Source organism: Diceros bicornis, chromosome 6, assembly GCF_020826845.1.
Source record: "Diceros bicornis minor isolate mBicDic1 chromosome 6, mDicBic1.mat.cur, whole genome shotgun sequence".
Classification (NCBI taxonomy): domain Eukaryota; kingdom Metazoa; phylum Chordata; class Mammalia; order Perissodactyla; family Rhinocerotidae; genus Diceros; species Diceros bicornis.
The window spans coordinates 4,412,236-4,434,334 of NC_080745.1; the positions used below are offsets into that span (position 1 = coordinate 4,412,236).

General features: G+C 47.2%; 1 protein-coding gene and 1 long non-coding RNA gene across 13 annotated transcripts in view; both read right to left on the reverse strand.

Moving 5' to 3' along the window:
* Nucleotides 1–18,072, reverse strand: part of LOC131406910 (uncharacterized) — a 140,918-nt gene extending 122,846 nt beyond the window's left edge. The window contains exon 1 of the long non-coding RNA XR_009220395.1: nucleotides 18,029–18,072. This is a non-coding gene — a long non-coding RNA (uncharacterized LOC131406910). The remainder of the gene's footprint in view (nucleotides 1–18,028) is intronic.
* The window catches only part of LOC131406901 (ral guanine nucleotide dissociation stimulator-like), a 116,647-nt gene that overhangs the window by 24,801 nt on the left and 69,747 nt on the right, over nucleotides 1–22,099 (reverse strand). For 4 of the 12 annotated variants that reach the window (XR_009220376.1, XR_009220373.1, XR_009220367.1 and 1 more), the window contains exon 1: nucleotides 8,590–8,698. The exons of 2 other annotated variants lie outside the window; for them this stretch is intronic. The gene's annotated coding sequence lies outside the window, so the exon portion shown is untranslated. Of the gene's footprint in view, nucleotides 1–8,589; nucleotides 8,699–22,099 lie in introns of those variants that run through there. 6 more of the 12 variants (XR_009220372.1, XR_009220370.1, XR_009220371.1 and 3 more) reach the window with 2 other exon arrangements.

The following is a 22,099-nucleotide window of genomic DNA, read 5'->3' on the forward strand; positions in this document are numbered from 1 at the left end:
GTCTGAACCCGGGCCCCCAGTAGCGGAGCATATGCACTTAACCGCTAAGCCACTGGGCAGGCCCTGGTGTCTTGTTTTAAACACATGACTTCTGTTGGTCCTTGATTTCCCCAGTTACACCCCAGCTGTCCTTTCACTGACCATTGTTGGTCACACACCCACTGCACCTGCCTCCAATCCTTCCCCTTCAACACCGTAATCTCACACAGAGTTCCTCCCGACACTATCATGGCATCTCCCACCACACGTCCCCTATATCTTCCATACAGCCATCAAGAGGCTTCACAAACACCATCACCATTTATGTCCAGTGGGCTGAGAGGGCTGCCCGTGCACTGGGAATCAGGAGTCACAGGGTCTGTCACTTGGCCTCCAATCACATACTGTACCCCAGATGAAGGGCTTACCCTGCGGAGACACTCACTAGTAGCCAACTCCATCGAACAACAACATCTTTGACCCAGGCTTCCTTCAAAATTATCCCCCCACTTTCTGCCCCAATTGCTCCTTTAGGGGTCATTTTGGGGCAGCCTTTGAGGCCACCTTGGTGATTTTGTGCCCAGGCCCAGACAGCTCCTGGCCCACAAACGCTTTAACCATAACCTCTGAAATCATATAGCACAGGTAGCCAGTGAATGGGTGCAAATTACTGGTTTTACCTCAAGACACCTAAGGAATATTTCACACCAGGAGTATCCACTTTTGGGTTTTACTGTGGGCTGATATCACAAGGCTCTCATCCAGTGAGCTTCTCTCTTCCCCAATCCCGTGAACAGCTTTCTCCAGGCTATATTGTGCAATGCATTATTGTCTCTCTCTCAGCCTGCTTCCCTCAGGTCGCAGGTCCCTTGAGTTTCCTGCCCTGACTAGCTACCACCAACCCATAGAAACAATGTCAGTCCTATAGCACTGGGTGTTCAGTTCTACTAGGATTGACTGACTGGACTGGGCACAGGAGTGGTGGCCCTACCCACACAAAATAAGGAAACTGAGGCAACTAAGAGGTATCAACAACCTTAACACAACATGGACAACAACTCCATAAGAACATATCCTAGCCCTTGAACAACAGTCTCATGAGTCTCTCGCCTAAATGGTTTTAGAAAATGGCCTGGCCCTAGACTGTCTATACCGGCCAAGGAAGGAGGGGTTGGTGCCTTTCCTAGAACCACTTGCTGAGTGCACATCAACAGAGAAGTTCAAACCTACCTCCACCAAATGGCCCAAGAGGTTAAAATATTGCATAATATTACCCAAATCTTTGAATAGATACCAAAGGCCCCCGAGATCACTGACCTATTTTCATGGCTGGTCTCTCCAAGTTGGGGACAATGGAAATGGACTGGATTTTAGATTGTTGCTTGTATAATCATAGGATTTGTTACTATAGCCCTCGTCGGATGTTTACTCTCTTGGCTACAACCTGCCATACTCCTAATAACTCCATTAATTACACTTATTAAATATACTAACCAACTTAAAATTAACCAATACCCTGATTAACTTAAAAAATTCAAAATTTTTATGTGGAAAATCTGCTTAACGTAGAATACACCGTTTTAAGCATTTCAAAGTATACATTTGTGTGGCTTTTAACACAATGATTATGTCGTGTGGCTATCACCACTATCTAATTCCAGAACATTTTCAACACCCCCAAACAAACCCATACTCATTCACACTCTATTTTCTGCTAACCCAAACCCATGGAAACAACTCATCTGTTTTCTCCCCCTATGGATTTCCCTATTCTGGACATTTCATTCAAATGGCATCATGTTATCTATTGCCTTTGTGGATGGCTTCAGTGAGCACACATGTTTCAAGGTTCACCCATGGCCTAGTATGTAGCAGTACTTAATTCTTTTTTATGGCTTATAATATCCTATATTATGAATAGGCCACATTTGGTTTATACAGTCATAACTGCATAGTAATTTGGGTTTGTTCCACTTTTGGACCATTGTGAACACTGTTACTTTGAATGTCTATGGGCAAGTTTGCTCTTTTGGACATATCTACCATGGGCCTCTCCAGGTCAATGGTAATTCTAGGTTTAAGATTTTGGAAAATGCCAAGCTGTTTTCTGCAGTGGCTGCATCATTTTACTTTCCCACCAGTAATGTATGTGGGTTTCCCTTTCTCCACATCTTTACCAACATGTGTTATTTTCCATTATGTTGAATATAGCCTTCATTTTGAGCATGAAATAGTATCACATTGTGCTTTGAATTTGCATTTTCCTAATAATTAATGATACTGAGCAACTATCTTGTGCTTATTGGCCATCTATGTATTTCATAGAGACATGTCTATTCCAGTTGGTTACCCCATTTCATTGACTTGTCTTTTATAATTGAGTTCTAAGAGATCTTTATATATTCTCAAAATAAGAGCCTTCTCACTTATATACGTTGCAAATAGTAGGAGACATCAAAGACCCACTTTTAACAATGGATAGAATATCCAGACAGAAAACAGGAAATAGCAGACATGAAAACATTAAGTACTAAATGGAGCTATCAGACACACACAGAACATTTTACTGGACAACAACACAATGCACACTCTTCTCATGGGCACACAGACTATTTTCCAGAACAGATCACGTGTTAGGTCACAAAACAAGTCTTAACAAGATTAAGAAGACTGAAATAATACCAGGTAACTTTTCTAAACACAATGGCATGAAACCAGAAGTCAAAAACAGAAGGAAAACTGGAACATTCATAATACGTGGAAGTTCAACAAAAACTCTTCAACTTAAAAGTAGATCGGGGGCTGACAGGTGCTGTAGCGGTTAAGTGCGTGTGCTTCGCTGCTGGTGGCCCGGGTTAGGATCCTGGTCACGCACCGATGCATGCTTGTCAGGCCATGTTGTAGTGGCATCTCACATAAAGTGGAGGAAGATGGGCAAGGATGATAGCTCTGGGCCGGTCTTCCTCAGCAAAAAGAGGAGGATTGGCATGGATGTTAGCTGAGGGCTGATCTTCCTCACACAAAAAAAAGATAGATTAAAGAAGAAATCAAAAGGGAAATTAGAAAATAGCTCAAAACCTACAAAAAGAAACAATAGGGGCCGGTCCGGTGGCGCAAGTGGTTAAGTGTGTGTGCTCCACTGTGGCGGCCCGTGGTTCGCCGGCTCAGATCCCGGGTGTGCACTGACGCACCGCTTGGCAAGCTATGCTGTGGCGGCGTCCCATATAAAGTGGAGGAAGATGGGCACGGATGTTAGCCCAGGGCCAGTCTTCCTCAGCAAAAAAAAATAAAATAAAATAAAAGAGGATTGGCAGATGTGAGCACAGAGCCAATCTTCCTCAGCAAAAAAAAAAAAAAAAAGAAAGAAAGAAACAATAAACACACCAAAACTTCTAGGATGCAGAGAAAGTAGTAGTAAGAGGACAGTTTATAGTGATAAATTTGTACATTATAAGAGAAGAAAGATGTCAAAGAAAGAACCTGACTTACAGCACACAGCATTAAAAAAAGAAAAAATGAAACCCAAAGTTAGCAGAAGGACGGAAGTCACCAAGAGGCAAGTGGAAAAAAATTGAAAGACAGTATGGAAGATCAATAAAAGTAAAAGCAGAGTTTTGGAAAAAATAAAATTGAGAAACCCTTAGATAAAATATCTAGGAAAACAAAGAAAGATGACTCAAACTAAATCACAAATGAAAAAGGAGGCATTACAACGGATGCTTCAGAAAGAAAAAGATCAGAAGAGACTATTCTGAACTAGTGTACACTCATAAATTGGGGTAACCTAGAAAAAATAGATAAATTCCTAGAAACAACCTACAAAACTGAATCATGAAGAAATAGAAATCTTGAACAGACCAGTAACAAATAAGCAGATTGAATCAGTAATCAAACACCTCCCAATGAGAAGGGACTTCTCCACTCTGCCTGACCTTAGCCAGCCTGCCCCAGTGCCAGGCTGACTCCTGTGGACCTAGCTGGCTCCCTGCAGGCTTCTGCAAATCCAGGCCCCTGGCTCACCCTGGAGCATGCCAGCTCTGGTGGCCTCAAGCAGCATCCTTGACACCAGGTTCCCACCAGGCTCCTGGGAACCCAGGCCCCCATCTCAGCCTAGGGGCTGTCATCTTAAACAGCCCAAGGTGGCTCTTGTGACCACAAGTGGTGTCCTTGGCACCAGGCTCCTGGTGGGCTCTGGTGAATCCAGACCCTGGCTCACCCAAGGTCCTGCGTATGCCAGGCAGCCACAGGCAGCATTCACAGCCACAGGCAGCTTCTGTAACAGGGCAAACCCAAGACCCCAGTGGGCTCCCACAAACCTAAGACCCCAGGTCACTCCAGCACTTGCTGGCTCCAGCAACCCAGGTAGATTCCATTACACCAGGCTCCCAGGGGGCTGCTGGGAACTCAGGCCCATGGATCACCACACCACCTGCCAGTTCCAGCAGCTGTAGACAGCTCTTATGGAACGAGGCTCCTTGCAGGCTCCCACAAAACCAGGTCCCCAGTTTACCCAGGTGCTTGCTGACTCAGGCGGCCCCAGGCAGCTCCCATGGCACCAGGCACCGGCAGGTTCCCATGAACCCAGGCTTCCATCTTGATCCAGTGCCTGCTGGCTTCTGCAGCCTCAGGCAGCTCCTGTGGCCCCAGGATCCCAGCAGGCTCCCAGGAATCCAGACTTCTGGCCTACCACAGCACAAACTGTCTCTCGTGGCGCCAGGCTCCTGGCAGTCTCCCATGAACCAAGGCTCTCAGCTCATCCCAGCACTGGCGAACTCTCATGGCCCTGGATGACTCCTGTGGCTGCAGGCTCTCAAAGAGGACCTGCCAAAACAGGCTCCAGTGGGGCTACTCATGATCTCAGGGTCCCAGCTGTGCCCAGGGCCAGACACAATACCATAGACCCAAGCTTTCCACTCACCCCAGTACCAGGCTGTCCAAGGACTCCAGCAGCAAGCTTGCCCCTGGACACCACCAGATGGCCTACCCAGGACCCCTAGATGGGATGACTGTGAAGGCTTTGGTTTGCTAAAGCCATTCTGTAAAGACTGGAAGAGTTGCCTACTTCCTCAAATTTGCAGACACCAATGGAAGGCCACAAGGATCATGAATAATCAAAGACTCATGACACCACCAAAGAAAAAGAATAAAACTCCAATGACCGACCAAGCAATGGAGATATAGGAACTATGACACAAAGGCTTCAGAACAACCCTCTTTGAGAAATTCATAAAACTCTAAGGAAACATAGATAAACTACTAAATGAAATAAGGAAACAGTGCATGAACAAGTGAGAAGTTCATTATAGAAACAGAAATCATTAAGGAAAAACAAACAGAAATCCTAGAATTGAAGAACACAACGACTGAACTGAAGAATTTAATAGAGAGGTTCTAAATCAGATTCAACCATGTACAAGAAATAATTAGTGAACTAGAAGATGTGTCGTTTGAAATCATCCAGTCAAAGAAACAAAAAGAAAAACGGTACTGCATAGGAATGGGGATAGGCAGTGTGAATTATGGGATACCATGAAAAGAAATAGATAAGCATTATTAAAGTACCAGAGGAGAAGACAGGGATAAAGGAAAAGAGTGTTTACTTAAAAAAAATAGCAGCTTGTATCGCTATGAGTTTCCCTCTCAGGACCGCTTTTGCTGCATCCCATATGGTTTGATATGGCATGTTATCATTTTCGTTTGTTTCCAGATAGTTTTTGATTTCTCCTTTAATTTCATCAATGATCCATTGGTTGTTCAGTAGCATGTTGTTTAATCTCCACATTTTTGTCACTTTCCCAGTTTTTTTTTCATTGTTCATTTCCATTTTCATAGCCTTATGGTCTGAAAAGATGCTTGTTATGATTTCAATCTTCTTAAATTTATTGAGGCTTGCTTTGTTTCCCAACATATGGTCTATCCTAGAGAATGTTCCATGCGCACTTGAGAAGAATGTGTAGTCAGCTGTTTTTGGATGGAGTGCTCTGTATATGTCTACTAGGTCCATCTCGTCCAGTTTTTCATTTAAGTCTAATATTTCTTTATTAACTTTTTGTCTGGATGATCTATCCATTGCTGTAAGTGGGGTGTTAAGATCCCCTACTATTATTGTGTTGTTGTTGATTTCTCCTTTTAGGTTTGTTAATAGTTGCTTTATGTACATTGGTGCTTCTATGTTGGGTGCCTATATATTTATAAGTGATATGTCTTCTTGATGGAGTGTCCCTTTTATCATTATATATTTCCCTTCTTTGTCTTTCTTAACCTGTTTTATCTTGAAGTCTCCTTTGTCTGATATGAGTATGGCAACACCTGCTTTCTTTTGTTTGCCATTAGCTTGGAGTATTGTCTTCCCTCCTTTGACTCTGAGCCTGTGCTTGTCTTTAGTGCTAAGATGTGTTTCCTGAAGGCAGCATATTGTTAGGTCTTTCTTTTTAATCCATCCTGCCACTCTGTATCTTTTGATTGGAGAGTTCAATCCATTTACATTTAGGGTAATTATTGATATATGAGGGCTTAATGTTGCTGTTTTGTCACTTATTTTCTGGTTCTTTTGCATTTCCTTTGTTTCTTGTCCCATTTGTTTTGGACTGCCAATTCAGTTTGGTTGTTCTGTCTTATGATTCTTCTAGTTTTCTCTTTGTTTATCATATGTGGTTTTGCTTTGATTATTTGTTTAGTGTTTACCTTGAGGTTTGGGTAAAAAATCTTGTGTATGAGATAGTCCATTATCTGATAGCCTCCTATTTCCTTATACTAAGTCAATTCAGTCACTTTCCTCTTCCCCTTAAGTGATACAATAAGTTAGGAACAGATCTGTTGACAAACACAAAAAAGCTAGATCCAGCCTCAGCCTGAGGGACAACAACATAAGAAACTAGTGGAGAGGAAACATTCTTCTCAAACCACAATGAAACAGTCACCACAATGGACTGTGTGCTAAGCCACAGTGAAATCTCTAAAGAGTCCAAAAAGCAGAAATCTATAAGTAACCATATTACGGGACCTTAAAGCAATAAAAATAAAAAATAATCACAAAATATTGGCTCCTCTCCCCCAACCTATCCACTTGAAAATCTGTCCACACTCTTCTAAATCTCTCAGGTTACAGAGGGGATCCAGACAGACAGGACAAACTCTTTAGAAATGAGCAGCACTGAGAGCAGCATGAGGCAAATCCATGGCGTGGAGACTAAGGGACAGAAAAGACACAGCTTCCACTGCAGGTATCAGGGAATATCAACTCTACACGAAGAAGCTGAGCACTTCCCTCCAGGAGCCAGAATAACACCACAATAAAACCAACAACAGCAGAATGAAGTGAGGATTCACGAGGTTGGAAAAACAATGCAGACCTAAGCAATGGAGTTAAGGGCTGGCTCTCTGGCAAGACCTGTAACAGTGAGAAACCTTGCGCAGTCTGACCAAAAGGAACAGACAAAGGCACCAAACTGTACCATCAGGTACAAGAAACTACCGAAACTGCTTTAACGTGATAGGAGAACATAGTGGATAACTCTGATCAAGACATCAGCGGTCCTCAACTGGAGCTGTCCTTCCACCAGAATGCATCTGGAAACACGCAGGATGGGTTTTGTTTCTTGTTTTGTGTTGTCCTAATGGTTGTTGCCCTGGGGGTCCCGGAGATCCTGAACAGCCAGTCACATAGAGCCGTTTCCCTCCTGAAGTGTTACTGACATCTGGGAAGACCAGCACTGATCCAGATTAAATGAACTATGTAGTAGGGAAATGTTTTCCATGGATGTATAACAGGCAAAAGATGGTACCCTCAATACATAAGGAATATCGAGAAACCAATGTTTACAACAACTAAACTGTAAGAGAGCGGGAAAATCAGAAACATAGCCAATAAACACACCAAAAATATATCCAACCTATTCGCACAGGTGGAGAAATATGCATGTAAAGCACAGGGAAGAGTTGAGGAGATTACACACCAAATTTTACTACCAACAAGGAATAAAAGTTGGGAGGTAGGTGAGAAATAGGAGTTTTTACCACTTCTTAGCTTATGTATTTCTCTAGTGTTTTAATTTTTACAAAAGAGAATGTATTCTACTCAAAAAGATGTTTAAAATTTTAAAGAAATTATTAAAATGTTCAAAATGACTTCAGTTCATGGATATTCATTAAAACACAAATGGAAAGAACCTCCCCATGACTTTAAGAGTCTCCTATAACTTTTCTAATAGTTACTATGTCGATTTTATTTCACATTTAGATCCTAACTCATTGGAATTTACATTTGTGTCAGGGATGCAACAGAAGCTGATTTTCTCCTGTTCAAGTGGAAAAACAAGGATCCAGGCACCGTTCATTGTGTAGGTCTGGCTTTCCCAGCAGACCTGCAATGCCTCCTTTCCCAGCGGCTAAACCTTGACAACTACCGCTGCCTCTCGAGCACCCTAGAACTGGCAGGGTGAGCTCTGCAGCCTGGGCTCCCTGTCTGCAAGGGGCAGCTACCAGCAGAGCCTTCTCCCAAGACAGCAGCAGGCATGCTGCACACAGAAGTGCTCAGGGGCAGTCTGCTGCATAGCAGGAAACCCCTCATGATGAGCAGGCAGTGGGGGAGCCCCGAGCACAGGCACTGACCTCGGCGGGGGGCAGCAGGCTGCTAAGGCAGGGAGCCCCCTCCCTTCAGCTCGTCCAGCTCCTCCTGCAGCGTGTGCACCTGGCTGTCGGCAGCTGCCCCTCTTCAGCTCGCCATTCTTCTCCACCTGCTCCCACAGGTGGCACACATGCTCCTGTTCCCCCGGGAGCAGAAGCAGTAGGAGTGCAGCGAGTTGAGGAGTTCTTGGGCCCCCAGTGCTGACAGGATGACCTTTCTGAGAGACGTGGGGCCGGTGTTGCTGTGCTTGCTCTGCACAGCTTCTGTGTCTGGCTTTAAGGTGACATCTGTTGGAGGGTGGAGGGGCTCTGGGAGGCTTTCTGAGGCATCATTGTGAATGATGAACTTGGGGGTTCTGGGCCAAGCCCTAGTCAGGCACAAGGCTGGTCCCTCTGCAGCTGGGTTCCACATCTCTCTTCAACCTCTTTCGGTCAACAGCCTCGTGGGTGACAGATGGCCTTTCTCGAGTGTGCTCTGAGAAGAAAGTGTGAGAAAGTTGCCAGCCAATAAATCTGCACACCCCAGATCCTGAGGGATAAAGTCACCCACGGAAATGCCACTCTTACCTAAGAGACCCTGGCAGGGAAGAGGGGGGTCTCATTGTCAGCATCCATAGCAGACATGTTTGCATCTCCCTGGCTGCCTGATGTTGTGGAGGCCACACTGTCTCCTGCAGTTCCTTCCAGAGACTCTGCACCTGCCCCTGACTGGCGGCTTCCTGGGCAGCCCTGGGTGCAGGTTCACCCTGCACAGTGGCTCGCTTCAACTTGCGGGAGCCCTGCTAGGCCCTCAGGTTTTCCCTCAAGGACAATGATGAACCTGCAGCTCCTTTCCCATCTGCTTCACTCGCATGTTCCTTAGGTCCCCGGTGGCCTCCCTGGTGTCCTTTCTCCTGGGGCAGCCACGGACTTCAGCCCCCCCTTCTCAATCAGGTGGAAGATGGAGGGCACGGCCATGGCTTGAGCATGTAATACTGACCATCCAGCCTTTCCAAGAGCTTTTTTTGGTGAAACGTTCACTACAGACGAAAGAATGCTTAGTGGGGTCCAGTCATCCCTGTGAACAGCTTTTAACCACTGAACCAGACATTGAGCCCTTTATGTGGAGCCTGCAAGGATAAATGAAAAAGTAACTAGAAAGAAAGGATTAAATGTCTACCCCTAAAATAATCAAGTATAGAAACAAAACAAGTGTTTTTGGGAACACCGACACCTGTAGCCAATTTACCCATTTAAACCTTTAGTAAAGATTTAAGAAGCACCTTCTGCTTGCAAGTTATTACTGGAATAGAAAGATGAAAGACCCACTGTCTACCTTAAGAAACTGACCATCTAAGGCAGAGGAGGAAGAAAGGTGAATACCTCCTCCCAGGCTGTGGTAAGTGCCCTGTAGGGACACAGACACTCGGGCAGATAGCACAGGATGGCATCAAGACAACAGGAAAGGCTTCAGGAAGCCTCAGAAATAGTTCCTAGAAGCTCATGGTTACCCAACCCTCCTGCTGTCCATGGGACGCAGTGCTAAAACGGCGAGGGTTGGTCCCCCTATTTCAAAGCCAGGCCAGGTGTCGGACAGCAGAGCCTCCCAGGCACTCAGCGGGGCGTCTGGCCCCAGCTCTGCTCAAGTAGCTGAGGTATGCAGGACTGCAGCCAGGAGAAGGTCAGCCCCAAGGGTTGTGGTTGCATGTTCCTCCTGTCCTCCCCCTACCAGGAGGAAAGCTGTTCCCTGTACAAAGCAACAAGCCCCTGCAAGGTACTGACCAAGACACTTCATCATCTCTTCTCCTCATTAAGGTAAATTCTCTATTTAGACCAAACTCTGCACATGGGGGTTTGGGGGGTCTCTCTCAAGGGCTTTCTGCTCCACCTGAGGTCATCTAGCCCCCCTGAGTCCGCTGTGGACCAGGCCAGGTGGATACTATGTCCTCAGGGAGTTCCAAGCAACCTGACCTTCTAACCTTTCTCAAGGCTTTGTGACTAGTTACCAAAGGACCCCCACCTCCTTTGCCCCCAGACCACGTTAAACAATGACACATGCCAAGAGCAACCTTCACTGCAGTGCTTTGCCTCATTATCAAAAACAGTAACAAAACTTATGGGACACAGGCTCTGAAGGAACTGTCAAGAAAGCAGGGTGGCTGACCTCTGAAACAAGCTCACATTACTAGTTCTTTGGATAGATTGTAACAACTCCCGACTTAGAACAAACCACTGTAAACCTGTAGAAATAATTCTACAGACAAGTGGCATTCAGCTCTTTCAAAATACAACAAGAATCTGCAATGCAAAACAAAAGGATCTGCCAGGAGATTTTCAAAGTAAAATGTGTTCAGTGCACTGTTTTGGGACCTCCAGTGCGGAGTCCGCAGGAAAGGACTCACTGAACTGGCTGAATTCCAGAAGCCCTCATGAAGGGAGCCAAGCCAGGGGACAGGCAAACTCCTCACCATGCTGTCGGAGCCCAAGGAAGAAGTGAAGAGAGGAGCCCCTTCCCAGAGTCCCCAGGGTAAGCCCCCGGGTGAGGAGTGGGCCACGCCCTCCACCACCCAGGATGCTGTCAAATGCAGAGTCCACTGTCAGATGCCTCTCCAGGACTCACCTCCAGTGCAGAGCCACCTTTCCCTGCACTGCCAGGACCCGTCTAGCAACAGAGCGTCTGGGAGGTGCGTCCATCCCGGAGGTACAAGCGGCTTTTGCTCAGCCACATTCCTGATCACAGAGATCAAGGCAGGCTCACTGCCATCAAAAGAGCAGAAAAGTCACAGCAAATGCCAGAAGATAGTTACCTAAGGAAGAGCGTTTCCAGAATACCCTGTTTCCCGACATTGTAGGCCTCAGCCCAAATCAATGGAGAGCACGGTGGTCATGGGGTGGGACTGAGAGGGTGGTGGAGGCCATAAGGTGGGTGCTAGTGGCCATGGGGAGGCCGTAGTGGCCCGAGGCACTCAGAGCAGAGATGGTGGCACAGACCAAGGCCACACAGTGCCCGGTGCTGACTCACCTGCTGGAATGGCCCAGAGGGCCTGAGCACAGAGTGCCGCCTGCCTCAGGCTGAACCTCGAAGCAGGCTGACCAGGCAGTAGGATGGCATTGTTTTTAATTCCTTTTTCCTTTCCTGGCAGCTGCAACGTAAGTTTACTGAAATCTCAGTTTGGGAACGGTACAGTAGACTAGTAGGCAATATTTCAATGGTTTGTGGCATCTGGCCACTTAAACGTGAGGTGGCTGACTTCCAAAGGAGCATGTTCAGCAGATGTATTTCTGGTGACGTTTGTTTAAAAAAGATAAAGAATCAGACAGTGATGCACTGTTTGCTGGGGGCACATGGTGGGGGAAGGAATAGAATTATTTACTTCTCCATCTGTTCTCAGGTTATTACCGCTTACATACCTACGACCATTCCCAGGAAAGACTTGGTTAAGGTAGAAAACACAGCTTAATATCAGTCATATTACCTTAGATATGAAAGTCATCATGGTAAAGTCAGGAAAAGACATGCGATGAGTGGTAATGAGACACGGAAGGCTATTTCAAAGTAGAAAAGGTGTTTGTGTTTGAAGGCCTCTGTTGATGCTGATAAGAACATGTACGGTATTTGTAGGATGGGGTGGGGAGTTTTCTTTCTAACATGATGCTGTGCGTCCTTTTAGGGCTGATGAATGGATCAGCCTCTCCTGTCCCCTGGTGTTCTTACAGATTCCGCCTCCCTTGCCCAAGGGTTAGGCAGTTCCTGGTAGTTTTTATAGTTATCCATTCATTAAACTACATTTCTTATTGAGCGCAAGGTTTGGTTCATGCATTGTCCTAGACCCTGGTGCCAGAGAAGTGAGCAAAACACAAAAAGCATGCCCTGGGTGACGTTCTAGATGTGACACCAATGGTGTGGCTCATGTGGGAGAGTGATGTGTGCCAGGCTGGAGGGGGGGTGGAGTTGTAGCCAGGAGAGCCAGGAAAGGTCTCACCGCAGAGGTAGATTTTGAACAAGCTCCAAAAGCAGTGCAGGAGGAAGAGCAAGTGGCCTGCTCTGGGAGCAGCAAGGAGGCCAGTGTGGCCAGGGCACAGCCGGTGACGGCAGCAGGAGCTAAAAGCAGAGTTGTGATTTTGGCCCAATCGTCAGCCCTTGTTGTTCATAACGAGGACTCGGGCATTGATTTATTCTGAATGAGATGGTGACCCTTTGGAAGGTTTTGAGAGCAGGAGTAACATGGCTGGACACAGGTTTAGTAGACTTGATCTGGCTGCTCTGTTGAGAACATACCACAGAGGGGCCGGGGCAGAGGCAAGGAGACCAGTTAGGGTGCTGTTGCAATAAGCCAGGCAAGAGGCCTTGGAGATGTAGGTCAGGGTGGGGAGAGGAGGTTGAATTCTGGGTGTGTTTGGAGATCGAGACAGTAGGACTGTGTACAGATGGGAAGTGGTGAGGGGTGGGGCTGGGGAGGGAGGACTTGAAGTCGGTGCTGAGTTTATGGCCTGAGTCAAGAAACTTAGCTGGGGAGACTTGGGGTGGTCCTGCTTGATGGGGAGCTGTGGGAGTTTGGTTTTGGCTGAGTTGACTGTGAGATTTATAGTTTGTCTGTGGCTCTTTTCAACGAGAGGAGAGCAGAGAATGGCCACCTGGAATCTGTCGTATGAACTCCCTGTGCCCCTCCCAGGCTCTCTCCTGGCACAGACATCCTATGGGAAGACCTTGGAGTGGAGGTTCCTCTGTGCCAACTTTCTTGGGTGTTCTGGCCTGTTTGCACTGCCCCTCCCTGGGTTTGTCACCTTGAAAAGATTTACTCACTTAGTGGAGCCTCAGGTTTTCAAAAGTTAAAGTTTATGTAATCAGTGGGCTTGAAAAGCAGTATAAAATATTTCCAAAGACGCAAGAAATAGGTAAATTTCAGAAAAAAAAAGATTCTAGTATTACATTGTATGTGTTAAAAATTCTTGTTTCCCTTTCTGCCTCCCCTGAGCATGTGTAGTCATATTGTTAGTTCTGTTCTTTTCCTTGTGTTGCAGTATTTTCAAATGGAATTCCAGGGCTTACAATTGCACAGCAAGTTGTAATATGATTAATTGTTTATAAAACAATGTGTTTCCACGGAAATAGTTAATTAACATTATTTTCTGAAAGTAATAAATACATGTGGCTTTTCTTGTTGAACTAGAAAAATGCTTTACAACTTTCTTCTCTCCTTTCCATTAAAGTGTAGGTTTGTGTGAATTTGCTGGATTCTTCAAACACTGGGTTTGCCATTTACAAGGTCACTGTGGTCCAAAGCAACGTGACTGGGAGCAGAGGCCTGGGGTCAGGGTCTCTAAGATAAGCCCCCCTTGAGCCTGCACAGAGAAGTACTTGAGGCCCACACGTTCTTCCTGGGTGTCCTCCCTGCTCATACTCACTGCAGAAGGAGGCTTTCTGCTGAGAGAAGCTACAGAGCCCTGGAAAGCTGGGAAGGCACCTGCACAGGGGGAGGGAGTTGCTGCCCTTCCTGAGGTTGTCCCTTTGCTTCCCTTGAGCCTGTGTCTACACGTAGGGTGGAGTTTTGCACCCACAGTGTAGGGGCCCCGCAGAGTGTAATTTGTTCACATTGAGAAAGTCTGTGAATGTCAGGAGTTCTGTGTCTGGATTAGAGTTTATGAATTTAGGGTTCATTTGAGTTACAACATTAAACTGCATCCTGTCGAGAGTCTCCTCACTTGTGAGAGTGGAAGCTGAGAGAGGGAGCCCTTCTTTTCCTTCCCAGGCAGGGGAGGGTGTATGAGCTCCCAGAGTCCATTCCTGTGGCTGTTCAGGTATCGCCACCCTTCTGCACCAGGGACTGACCCACTCCAGGGCTTCTGTCTCTACCAGGAGTGTTTAGAATGTGTTTAACTTTCTGCATGTGGCTTTCCTTCTGTCCTGTGGGAAGCAGGCAGCTTATCTGTGCTGATCCCAATATTTGTGTTTCTTTGCTTTGGATTCCTGTATCGATTGAGCAGTGCAGCCCTATATTTCTGGTTTCCCTTAGCTCTTTGTAATTTTATTTCCTGTATGAGAAATAACATTTTGAGTTTCTTGGGATTAAAAATGTGAATTGATGGAGAGATATAATGTCAGTAAGGCAAGAAAATTGTAGAACTAAATAGAGTTTTTGTTTTTAGGCAAGAGAATCTCAAGATGTGAAATGAATGTGTTGAAGTTTTCAGGTGCATTTTCATTTTTACATCAGTGTTTGCATGTGCTTGTCCCTAGAGAACATTGAGATTTAAAAAGCTAAAACAATGGAATTTCTATTTTAATTGATGTGAAGAAAATTAATCAAACTAATCCCACTATGTTTAAGGAGATAATCCCAAACCCCTCTTGCATTATAATGTGCCACTGACTCCTGAAAATCCTGCCTGTGTGAGACGCAGTGGAGGACAAACTAGGATGCAGCTTGTCCTTTTACTTAGCGAGAGATATGAAAATGTCATTTCGTATGGTTACTCTTTTGTAACCGTTAGTGTGCTAAAGGAATTAAATCTTAGAATGATTTCCTATGTACAGAAGTTTAAATTAAAGAAAAGCTATGAAATGGGAAAACATGGTATGTGTAAATTTCTCTATTTATATTAGATAAATCTGTAAGATAGAAAAGTCTAACCTCAGAAGAGTCACTGCCAACACTTCTGGGTCCCCTCCAGCCACCCCCAGTGCACAGTTCTGATCATTCTTGAGCTTCCTGTTGGTGTTTCTTTCTATAAAAACAAGCCATTGTGAATGCATATTTTTGTACGCATGTTTGTCCTTGCAATGAGCGGTCAGACTCTGCACTTTTTGATGTGTGCTGACAACTTACTCCTCTCCTCTCCCTCTTCCTCTCGTGTCCACACCTGGACAAGCTGAGGAACAAGTCCGGAGGCTCTGTTCTCTGACATTGGCTTTGGATCCAACCACACAATCCCTGTCTGTGTGCAGAAGTCTTGCCCTGGTCTCAGCCCTGGCAAAGATTTTTCGCTTTGACCAAACTTTAGTCAGGCCCCTGAACCTTCTTGTATGCCTGTCTGTGCACTTCCTTGTAAAATCCAGTTTTAGCAACAACCTTGCAAAGTCAGTTTAACCAGAACCCACTCACGAATGTCTGATCACACTTGAGATCTGCTCAGGCTCCTCCTCCTCCTCCACCATCCCTCAGGTGGTGTCTGATCACGCTGGCCTGTCTCTGGTAAGAATCCTATTAGGTCAGGTTAGCCAGAAACCCCAACACTTGAGTTTCTCTTAGTAATTTTCCATCCCCTGACCCCCACCATGCTGCCTGGCTGTGAAAACCCACTTGCCCATGCTTCATTTAGAGTCGAGCCCAACCTCATTTCTCCCCCGCTGTGAATCACATCACAGGGGTCTCTGCGTATCACAGTGGTTCTGAATAAAATATGCGTTACCATCTTTGACAAATTTCATTGAAGATTTTTTGTTTAAAACACCAAACCACAATAAAAACCCAGGCCAGACTCCTTTCCTTGCTCCCTCAAGCCATTTCAGAGCTGCTTGAGATTCTGGCCCTGCTCTCCTCGGAGACCTCTATTATGTGAGTCATAAGACTTTTCCTAACTTCTGTGTGTGTGTGGAGGGGGGCACACACCAGCATCAGTCTCTCCATGGGAATCACAGCACTTGCCAGTGAGCAGTCATATTTTGAAAGGCATCTCTTTCTCTGAGTAGTAGGTCTCAACAGTGGGCTTAAAATACTCAGTGAACCGTGTTGTAAACAGATGTGCTGTCATCTGGGCTTTGTTCTTCCATTTGAGAGTTGACTTTAACTTAAAGTTACCAAATGCATTACCCTTAACAAGAGAGTGAGCCTGTACAAAGGCCTGGGGGTGGATTGGATGGGGAGGGGAGAGAACAGGCTCAGTTAGAGGACCAGAGTTCAGAGTGTGAGACAGGAGTTGGAGAAGGGGCCAGAGCAGTCAATAACAGCACAGCAGCCAGGTCAAGGCCCTGTGCACCATGTCTGGGAGTCAGGAGCTTCTAATTGCAGTCAGTGGGGGAGCCCCACTTTTGCTTGGATCTCTGGGGGACAAGAAGACAGTGTCTTACCACGTCTGATTGTCCACAGCTACCAGACCCTGGCCAGGGAGCATGAAGCGCTGATGCAGGAGTACCTGCACCTGCTGCAGATCGTGGAGGCGAGAAGACAGTGGCCAAGCAGCTACGGCAGCAGATCGAGGATGGGGAGATCAATATCGAGCGGCTGAAGGCAGAGGTGACTGCTGGCTAGGGGTGCAGAGGAGGCTGGCCAGGGGACACAGGGCACAGGCCCAACACCTCACACTCCAGGCTCCTGCAGGACCAGGGGGCACATGACGGGCAGGGGGAGCAGCTTCCAATCACAGCTATGCCAGCCTCGAAACTTAAATTTAGTGATGCTGGCAGAGTGGGAAGAGCTTTAGTTAGATCTGAGTTCAGATCCTACCTCTGCCACTTGACAGTTGCAACCTGGAGTACATCCCCCCATCCTCTGTGCCTACATTCCTTCATCTATACAACAGCCTTTTTATACTTGCCTGGCCAGGTTGTGAGGATTGAGTGAGGTTATTTATGGGCGAGTTTTTAGTTACTTTTCTGATGACCACATTGACTAAGCATTCCCACATTATCAGCTGGAGTCCAGGGACACAGAGTCCCAGGTAGGTCGTCATAGTGTGGGATCCTGGCTCAGTTCCAAGCATTCGTTCCTTCTGCCTGTTGTAAGAGCTCCTACAGGGGCTTACCGCGCATGAGTCTGGAGGCCACACTGCTCCTAGGTTAAGCCTTGTAGAAATTCACTACTCAAACTGTGGTCCATGAAGCAAGAGCATGTTGGAAATGCAGAATCTCAGGCCCTGCCCAGACCTCCGGAATCAGAATCTGCACTTTCACAACATCCCAGTCGATTGCCATTTACATTAAAGCTTGGGAGGCGCTGGCTCTCTGTCCCTTAGACGCCCCTCACCAGCTGTCTACCCCAGCACCGAATGATGTGATTGCCTCTCCCCCCTCATCTCACCATGCTCACCAGATGTTCAGAGCCATTTGGCCACATCACACGAGGACCGTGGACTCTGAGCTGAGGATGGGAAAATGGAAACATAGATTCTAACGAGGGTCGGATGCATGATTTGTAGGGCCTGATGCAAGGGAAAAATGCAAGGCCATGGGTGGAGTCGGGGAAGTCGACCTCCCCTTCTCACAGCCCACCAACCCACCCATGGCAGACAGGCGACCCCCCAATTTCAACCTCCAACCTCCTCTAACCTCTGTGCCATGATACAATTGGTACCTAGATGAGGGGTGGGCAAGATGCCCGTGCTGAGTCACCCACCTAGTGCCAGACACTGTCTTCTCACTCTGCCCTGAGACACCATCGGGTGTGCACTGCACTCACCCTTTCTGCACCTACCCCGAGGCCCCTGCAGAGGGTGGAGGGTGACTCACAGTGGGAGGTGTGTCTTCCTGGCTGACTGAACCCATTTCCTCCCAGACAGAGGGTAGACGATGTCATGGGTTCTGGGGTGTTGGCGTTTGGGGAGCGAGCAGCTAAGAAACCATCCCAGGGAGGCAGCAGGAGGCAGTAACACATAAGGGCTGAGGCTCCACGCCCCTGGGGAGTGCTCCATTGTTCCATCAGATGTTACTCGTGAAAACAAATTCAAAGAGAAATGATTAAGAACTTCAGGGTGGCAACTGCAGAACTTGAAGCCCCAAGCATGGGGCCTTCTGAGCATAGGACCCCATCACACGCCCTTGAAGCCAGCTCTGCCTGGAATGTTCAAAGATCCAAAGTTTCCAATTCCACCTTATGGTACCGCTGCCAAGCTCTGAACTAATGGTCACATCGGCTTGGAACTTGAGCTCGAACAAGAGTTTAAGATTCCACACACCTCCTCTACCCTGCACCAGGCACTGTCAGACAAGCTTCCTTAGTCAGTCCCCATAGCCATCTTCATAGGATCAAAAGATGAAGCAGGTTCAGAGAACTCAAGTCACCTGCCCAAGCTCACACAGCTGGGAGGTTGCAGAGCCAGGACTAGAACCCAGGTCTGAGTGTCTAATTGCCAGTCTTGCCACTCGTAGCCTCTTCTCACATGGCTCCTGGGATGGGGGCTTGTCCCATGTCTAAACCATCTGGTTCATTCTGAGATCTATCCTAGCCCTACACATATCCCTGAAGCCAAGTTGAGTCCTTGTTAGGGACCAGGGAATAGGTCTAGGGACCAGCACCAGATTAGTGGCTTCATGATCAAGGGTGTCATTCATTCACTCAATCACTCGTTCACTAACTGCCTAAGATCAGCTGACCACTGCCTCATCCTCTGCCCCAGGCTCCTCTTTCCCCATCACTTTGGGCTCCAACCAGTGTCCCTGGTCATGAGCTGTGCACCTCTTGGCCTTGGCACATGCTGGGGCTTCTATTTGGAGTGCTCCTGCCACCCCCACGCTTTCTTGCCTGGTGGAATCCTACCAAGCTCGAATGCCTCCTCCTGGGGACTCTCATCACAGAATGTGCTCCACGTCCCCTGTTCCCTCGGCTTTCCCACCCTCAGCATGCCACGTCAGAACCAGGTCCTTGGGTGTCTGTCCCCCATCCAGCCTGGTGGGACCTCTTTGAAGGCAGGAGTGTCCTTTATCACTGTGTCCTTTCTGCCTCGCACATAGTAGGTACTCTGTAGGGGCTTGATGAATGAATGGACATCAGGCTCTGTGGTAGGCAGTAAGAGATGGAAGTTTCTACACTTAAGGTCTGATTGTGGTAAAGTGTGACTGGCACCATAATAGAGCTTTCGGTGTGAACCCAGGTAGAAAATGAGTCACTTTATGGCCAAAGAGGGTGCGGGTTCATGTCGCATATGACCTTGAAAGGTTTCGGGGGTTGATAGGCCAAAGAAGGGGTGGGTGCAAAGGGCAAGGCCCTCTCTGGTGCTGGAGAGCACCAAACTGGTCAGTTTTGAGTGAAAGTGTATGTGTGTATGTGTGTGTGTGTGTGTGTGTGTGTGTGTGTGTGTGTGTGTCAGTGTGGCATCAGAGGCCTTTTTGGTGGGAATTTGGAACAACGTTTCCAACTGAGTACATTACTCTCCAGGGCAAAAGATTTCTTTAAACAAGACTTTAAAAGATCAGCTTGGTAAAGCTTTCTGGCTATAGTCTCTCTCTTTCTCTCTCTCACTCTCTCTAACACACACACACGCACACACACATACACATCCTGCAGGGCAGAGGGCAGCTGTGTGCTCTGGAGGGGCTCCAGGAAGGTGAAACAGAGCACATTTCCCAGGAAGTAGGCCATCAGGTAGGCAGGAGGTGCCAAGGAGACAAGTGATGAGTGACGCCCATGACAAAGACAGAGTGTCTTAGAACGTCAGAGCTGGGAGGGATCTGAGAACTCTGATGTCCACGGAAGAGGAAGGGACTTATCCAAGGTCACTCCAAGGTCACTTCCAGCGCTGGAATCCAGGCTTAACCTTGGGTCTCCTGGCTGTAGATCCTTGACCTGTACCTGCCCCACAACTGATTCCTTCCTTGCTGGGGAGATGGGCCATCTAAAAGGTGCATGTTCAGGGACCACTGTGTCACCTGGATGGCATCAAGCTCTCATGGTCCACCTGATAGCCAGAAAACTTCCCCAAACCCCATCCCACATATTCCTGAGGATTTTCAGGGTCTTCCATTTTCCTAGCCATGTCTGGTTTCCAATTCTGCTCTCCTGACTTCTAATATCACTTCTCACAGTGGCTGTCTTCACTCAGTCTTGACTGCTCCTTGCCCCCGTGTGGTCACTCTACGTGCCCATCAGGTGGAGCTAGATTCTGCTGCAATTACAAACAGCCTCCGAATCTCAGTGGCATAAACAACAAAGATTGCTTTCTCTCTCACATTGTGTGTCCATTGTGTGTTCTGCTCCACAACATTCTCACTCAGAGACAGGGACTCAGTCTGATGGGGCTCCACCATCAGGAAATTCACCAGTCCCATGGCAGGGGAAGGATCATGACAAATCATGCCTGACAGCTCTGCTCATGTTTCACTGGACAAAGTGAGTCACATGACCACACCCGGACTTCAGGGGCCTGGGCTGTACAGTCCTGCCTTGTACCAGGAGTAGAACCAGAGTATCCAGGAAAGCCCTAATGACACCCAACTGGCTCCTCCTTCAGTCCCCAAGCCCCTGACACCAGCCAAGTATGGACCAGACTTTCTGAATGGTTTAGATACAGTCAAGGGGTTTTCCAGTACTGAAACAGAAAACAGCTTAAATGTGAATAGAAGACATACCTGCCCTCCTGTCACTCAGCCTTTTCTGCTACAGGGATTTCTTGCTGACCTCCTCGCCTCACACTGGCCTCTCTCCACACGCTCCCAACTGCCATTTTGTTGGTGGTGGGGGTGTTCATAATCCCTCTATCTGCCAAGACCCTCGCCCCCGTCCAGTGATGTGCTGGAGCTGGCTCATACCAACTTGCAAGTCACTTGTGAAATTTTCAAGAATCTTGCAAGCTTGTTATTCACCCTTCGGTAGCTTAAAATGGGCCAAGGTAGGAATGTTTACACCATGGAAATCGGCCGGTGCTACCAGTCAGAGTTTTTATTTGAGAGAGCTGGTGGTTAATCATTTAACAATATACGATTCTCTATACCTTTTTTCAGGACCAGCTAAATACTTTGCTGGGCCCAGTGCAAAATGAAAGTGCAGTGCTCTTAAGAATTTCAGGGCAGCAACAGCGAAGCTTTAAACCAGGTATTAGGCCCTTCTAAGCGGGCTGTTCACAGGTCACACTTCGAGGACATCGGCCCTGTCTCTACTCCCTCTATATTCTCCAGCCCTGGAGCCTCCACCCATAACCATCTCTTCCTAGAGGTAATGGGAGATGACACATAAACAAAAGTCTGCACAAAATTTATTAAGCAAAACTATCCAGCTTTGCTCAGTCTCTTCTCTCCCACCTAACAGGCCTCTTGGACCTCATCTTTTGTAACCAGAAAGCTCCAAGGACCATCTAAAACAAAGGGAGCATCCTCCTCTGAGAAGAATCCTCCCCTCCTCTAGAATCTTCAGTTTGGCACCATTTCATTGTTTTAATAGCTATTTTTCTCCCATTTATGATTGGAAGTAAGTTGGGACTGCTCAAGCAACCCTAGAAGGCAGGGTAGGAGTTTAGAGATGGTCGTGGTTATTTTCCTGGCTTGGAAGCACTCAGAATCCTGGAAGCCTGACTCTGCAAGAAACTGCAGAGATCTTAATTCAGGGTTTAAGGTAAAACTGTAGCCGAGGAATCAGGTTTGCAAACCAACTTTGTCATGAAGAGGGCCGCCTTGACCCCTCCCCAGTCAGCCCCTCTGCAGGGCCCACTCTGTGCCTTGAGTCCTGTTTCCCATGTTTCTCCTGTCATCCCCACCCCTGCTGCCCTGCACTCAACACCCTGTCGTACTCTGCATCTTTGTTCACACCATCCCCTCTGCTCCAATTCCTTCCATTCTATAACACACCTGCTGGGCTCCTTTTTGTGTGTG